Consider the following 6,000-nt stretch of genomic DNA (forward strand, 5'->3'; position numbering starts at 1 on the left):
ATCCTAGTGTAACCACATCTGGTTACATTCAGGTTTGATCACTTATACAAGGCGAGATCAACAAATACAATGAATGAATTTTTTAGCAGCAGCTGCTGACACTACAACAATTTGATACAATTTGTCCAATTGCCTGATTATTTGAGACAGCCAGCTTGAAGTTGGAACATGTTCTAAATTGTCAGTTAGTTTCCAGAGATACTTCCAGAGATACTAGAGTGAGGCTGTGTGTAACATGTCTGGTGCGCATCATGGATTTCATACATGGCACTAAGTTCTGTTTCAAGTTGCAAAAAAGTGCCAAAGAAACTCAAGAAATGTGAAATTTGTGTATACAATGCTGTAACTCTGAAGACTATTTACAAGTGATATGAGCAATTTAAAAGCAGAAATGAGTCAGCAGAAGATGAACGACATTCAGGACGCCCGTTAACCTAAGTGATATGGATAAGGTTTCTGCTCTTGTAGAACTGACCATGCATGAGAACAGTTAATGCCTTCAGCAGCATCAGTTCTTCAAATACTTGTTCTAAGAATCATCATCTACATGTTGCAACACTCATGCCTCCATATTTGTTGTGAGATCAGCTGTGGTCCCTTGTCATTTTGCAATTCTTCTGCTGTCTTCAAGTTGTTGGAACAGCCTGCTGAATATTTTTTTTCTAATTTTTTTTTCCAAACAGAATGTCATGGTGAAGCTTTCATTTTGCATACATGACATGGGCCTGCCTATTAACATAGTTGGTTAAATAATGGCAGAAAATCACATCTGTCATATCCCATGTGAAATAATAGGATTCATTTTCATTGTTTATGTTGTGTACATGCAATGGAATCACTGATTGATGTTGTTCTGGCACCAGCATGACCTCAAAACAGTACATATGAACTGGCTGATGCAGGAGACAGTTGTAAGAGATGTATGTAACAATAGCATCAAAGTGAAAAGACTAAATACAAACGCAGATGTAACCACCAGTTAATATTAACAGAAAGACAGCCTGTACTGCTGGGTATTGATCACTCAAACCACATGTATAGTAGTCTACATCTCAACAAATACTTATTTCCAGAAATATATTAATACAACTTTTTTCTAGTTTCTACCAATACTGCCTTGTGTATAAGACTCCATTTAAATACCCTCAGTATAAGAGATTATTGGTGAATATCAAGAAACAATGTTTTTCTACAAATCATATAAAATATATTTTGCTTTGAAATGTTTCAGGGGAAGTGTGAAATGGATCTATTACTGCCAAGCAGGTGAATGATCTACCAGAAGTCGGAGTGAAAAATGAAGAAATTGATATGTTATGAACTGTTTAGGAGACAAGAAAGAGCAGTGATTACAAAAGCAGCATGAGACTGAAATATCTGTGTATCATTGTCAGTACACTTCAAATGGTTTCCAGTACATGCAAAAGACTCGTTATTACATTCATGTAAATAACAGAATGGCGCCTGCAGGCAGTGCTACATTAACTATTGGAGAAATGAAAATGTGTATTTCCAGAAGCTAGTTCTTTGGATCTACCGTTTTCAGCATAGAATTATATTATGTGAAGATGTGTTGAGTGTGGTTTACCCAGCAGCAAATGTATCAACACACGCATTAACCCATTTGCAGCACTGACTTGCCCTCTGTGACTTTTTTCCCAGTTTCTTCATCTTGCCTCTTATTGTTTCACACTTCCTGCCAGTGATGAACACTGGTATACAGCTGACACATTTTGTGGCCATGTTGACAACATTTTGAGACTAGAGCAGGCTCTTCTTTGGAACTGTCATTGTTTGAATAATTTGAAACCTTGTTCTTTCTTCCTGTAGCTTGCTCCCCATTTAGGGTGACAGATTTCTTGTTTTGCACAGAATTACTTGCTAAGGTTTTCTTGTTTCTTACAATCAAAACAATCTTCCAGCTTCTTGTTATATGTGTAGCTGGTCAGTACTGTGCTCCCTTTCCCTTTCTCCTAGCGAGGTGGTTTTTGCACTTTTGGTATTGGTCTAATGTCCTTCAAAGGGTGGAGATGGAAACAGTATTTCATAGGAAAGGAGACTCAGAAAGGAGTGCAACATTATCACCCACTTCCAGCCAGAAATTTTCATTTTGTGTAGCATTTGATAGATGTTGGGTTTGGATTCTTGTTCAGGCATTTGGGAGTTCACTGTACACATTTATTTTTTTTTCTAGTTGCCTGTTGTTAAGGGCTTCAGTAATAAAGTCAGTTTCATTGAGAATAGCATGACTGAAGAGGAAGATATTTCCAGTGTAAAATCCTCTGATGACATTAGATGTTGTTGATGCCTTCATGAAAACATTTTCCATCAGATAATCAATTTCATAACTGTGGCACTATCCAGACATTAGTTGCATAAAACTACCTTCATGTCCCATGGTTGTGAAAAGTTTTTAATGCTTCATAAATACCACACTGGAAGGCAGCATTTTGTAAATGATATGTAGTGGCAAGTGACCTGTGATGAAGTATATCAGCTCCAGCTGTTTGGTATGTAAATAGTGAGTATCTAAAGTACAGGTAAGAGGATCTTCAACTGACAGTTTCAAAAAGGAAGCAAATGTTATCCATCCAGTGACTGAAAAGATCATACTAGATCAATTCTGACTGATGGAACCTTGCAGTGTTCCAGGAGGATCTCCTTTCATTAAGTTAATATCATTTTTTCCTCCTATGGAAAATGATCATGGGAGAAACAAATTGACCGCCTACCTACATGCAGGTGACATTTATGTTGGTTTTGCTTTTTCTTCATTCCACTTTCTAATATTACCCATAGATGATAATTGAGCACATACTAAGATGCCGAAGTGCTTAATCTGCTATTGTGACACTCACCTGAAAAACTGAAGTTAAGAAAAGTATTTTTACAAAATATTACACCACTGGAATATTCTTTCAATGTTCTCTTAAACTGTTTTAACTAACAGAGATTCAGTTATGCCTATGTGGTCATTACCCAACCAAAATTGAGGTCAAGAAAATTATGAACAAACTGGAAAAATACATTGCTGTCTTTATCACCAAAAAGGAATCATTGCTAGCCCATTGACTTGGGGCACCCAAAAGCTACAAGTTGAAGTTGACTGCACCATGGATTCCACACCACAACTCACAGAACTATATCTGCATTGAGATATTTTAATGATTTTACTAACTTAAATTATTCTTTGAACATTACCTCACATTTATTAAGTCTATTAACAATGCTGCTTTCATCTCATTTTCCTTTATTTACTCAATTACACCCAGTCTATGTGAAATTCTTATCTCTCCAAGGTCTTTACTCATTTGTCCTCAGGTGATGGCAAAGGAAACCCCAGTCTGTTTTTATTATTTTTCCTTTGACATTCTATCAGTTAAACAACAATATGAATCTTTTTCTTGATTTTTAACCTACTGTGAACACACTTTCTAGATTTATAAGATTTTTCAACTAAACTTCTTTCTCTGAATGCACAGTAACTGTTCTTTCACAAATGTCTTAAAGAACTTCTTTATTTAGTTTGGAGATTACTGTGGTTGGAGCATCATCAAAGAACCTTCTCATCCATAAATCTTAATGACTAATTGGCAATTAAGTCCCATGACTATTTTAGTTACAGATATACACTGCCTGACAAAAAAACATGAAGCACCCAGAAGGATGGAGGGGGGGGGGGGGGGGGAGGGGGATGGAATGAAAATTTGTGGTTTGGAGGATTTGTGATGTTACTGCAGTGATTGCAAAATTGAGTCAAATTTATAAATAACATGGTATTATGATCCCAATTATCAGTATGACATTATACACCCTCTGGCCTGAATGCGTGCACTGATTTGGTTTGGAAGCCAATGTATCCTCTCCCGAGACAAACATCGCCCCCCACAGGTGCTGCAACTGATCATTGATACCCTGGAAAATGGCACTACGACAAGGTTGATGTCCAAGCTAGGCCCACACATGTTCTACTGGAGATAGATCTGGGGAGTGCCTTAATATCATGCGACTGTTCGCAGAGACACATCCCATACATGGATGAGCATTGTCATTCTGAAATATGAAACCATGATACTGTCACTTGAAATGTAACACAGGAGTACATAGAATGTCCATGATGTACTGATGCGCCATCAGAGTGCCCTCAACCACTACCAGACATGACCTAAAGTTGCACCCAATGGCACTCTACATCATGGCATCAAGAGTAACACCACTTTGCCTCTCCACAACATTGGAAGAATGCAAGGTGACCATATTTTCTAGACCCAAATTTGGGACACATTAAAAAAATATGTTGCATAAATAAATATATTAATCAAATGTAATAAATGCAAAAAAATTACTTTAATTTGTTATAAAAAGTGCATTAATGTATAGTTTACTAGTACCTTCTATGATGAAGGAACATGAGCAGACGTACTGTATGTAACAGTGTAGTGTGAATTTTCTTCAGCGTATCTGCATTCTTCAACAGCATATGAAGAAACATACTGATACAGGTAAAATAAATAACTAATTGTGGATAAATTATTTCATAAAAGTTAAATCCAGGACAAATAGGTGTCATGAATTACCTTTGAAATAGTTTGAGTCAGAGTTACAAAAATCATTACAGTCCCAAAAAATAAAATGGGACAGAGGGTCACCTTAGAAGAATGGGTTCCCTCCCCAGGTCACCACCACAATCACCTACGATGGTCACCAGGATGACGTAGAATTACCATTCATCACTGGAAACAATGTGATGCCATTCATTGTTCAGTCCATTCTTCCTGGTCACATCACCAATCTAAACACAGCCATTTGCATTGTGGTGTCAAAAGCAGTCCACACGAGGAGGGGGAGCGAGGGGGGCAGTATTCCATGGTCTGCCTGCTGCAATTCTGCAACCACTGGTATGCAATGACACAGAATGCCATGGTGTGCCCGTTCTTGTTTTTGGATGGCAGACTCAGATGTGAAGAGATTGCAATGTGATTGGTGCACAATATGGCAATCCTACCTTGTGGGAATCAGACCGGGTCAACTAGAACCCTGACAATGAGTAGGCCTGGCTTACGTTCCCAAGTAGTCCAGCATCAAGGCACTGTCACATCTGAATTCCACAAAATCTGGATATTCTATGATTTGGCCAGCTGGCCAAATGGAGACACACAACGAGGCTCCTATAAAGCCGTATCAGATGCTGATAATACTGTCTCATGCAAGTATGCTGTACCTGTGGGTCCTTCACAGTGCTCACCCAACATCCGACACTGTTCGCACCCTTTGTATACTCTGCCATGCCTTGTAACAACATTAAACACTAACAACATTCATACTCTCTGGTGACTGTTCTACCTGTCACTGAGAACTGCAACTCAAAACATTTACACACCTGTTGACACTGTGTACATGTGCAAAGTTACATTGACATCTGACCATATCTTCTGGGTGATTCACTTTTTTTGTCAGGCGGTGTAAATACTATGAGAAAAACCAACTGGAGAACTACTAAACCTGAGACAGAAATTTATAGTGGAGAAGGTTAAAAAGAAAGAGCTGTCTACTCAAATCTCCAGGATGAGATAGACGCATCTTAGGTGAGGATCCATTGTGAATCTGGATTGAGGACATACTGTTTCTTCTTATTGTCAGTCTCTCCAGCAACAGATAGAATTATTGTTGTATCCAGTGCATATGTCCATGGTAACGTGAAAGGATATAAACTGTTTCCGTCAGCAGTTTCTGAAAGGGAGAGGAGCATAACAGACTATTTTTACTTCAAAAGTTTATTCAACAGCCCAAGACATTCACTGCATGTCATTAACAGATTTTGAACCCTTGAATAAAGGGCTTCTTTAAGCAAATTCATTCACATGTGTAGAGCTCAACATCATTACCATGGTTTGTGAAAATCACTTTGCACCTAACTAAATTAAGTTTCTTTTCCCTGACATAACTGTAATGACAGCTACCTTTTGTTCCTGTATCATAAGCAAATCTGGACCTTAATTT

The 6,000-nt window shown here is 38.0% G+C and overlaps 1 protein-coding gene across 1 annotated transcript in view; it reads left to right on the forward strand.

Annotated features, from left to right (window-relative positions):
* The window catches only part of LOC126416333 (uncharacterized), a 391,314-nt gene extending 387,628 nt beyond the window's left edge, over nt 1-3,686 (forward strand). The window contains exon 16 of the mRNA XM_050084000.1: nt 1,232-3,686. The gene's annotated coding sequence lies outside the window, so the exon portion shown is untranslated. The remainder of the gene's footprint in view (nt 1-1,231) is intronic.
* The last annotated feature ends 2,314 nt before the right edge of the window (nt 3,687-6,000 follow it).

Source organism: Schistocerca serialis, chromosome 8 (assembly GCF_023864345.2).
Source record: "Schistocerca serialis cubense isolate TAMUIC-IGC-003099 chromosome 8, iqSchSeri2.2, whole genome shotgun sequence".
Taxonomy (NCBI): domain Eukaryota; kingdom Metazoa; phylum Arthropoda; class Insecta; order Orthoptera; family Acrididae; genus Schistocerca; species Schistocerca serialis.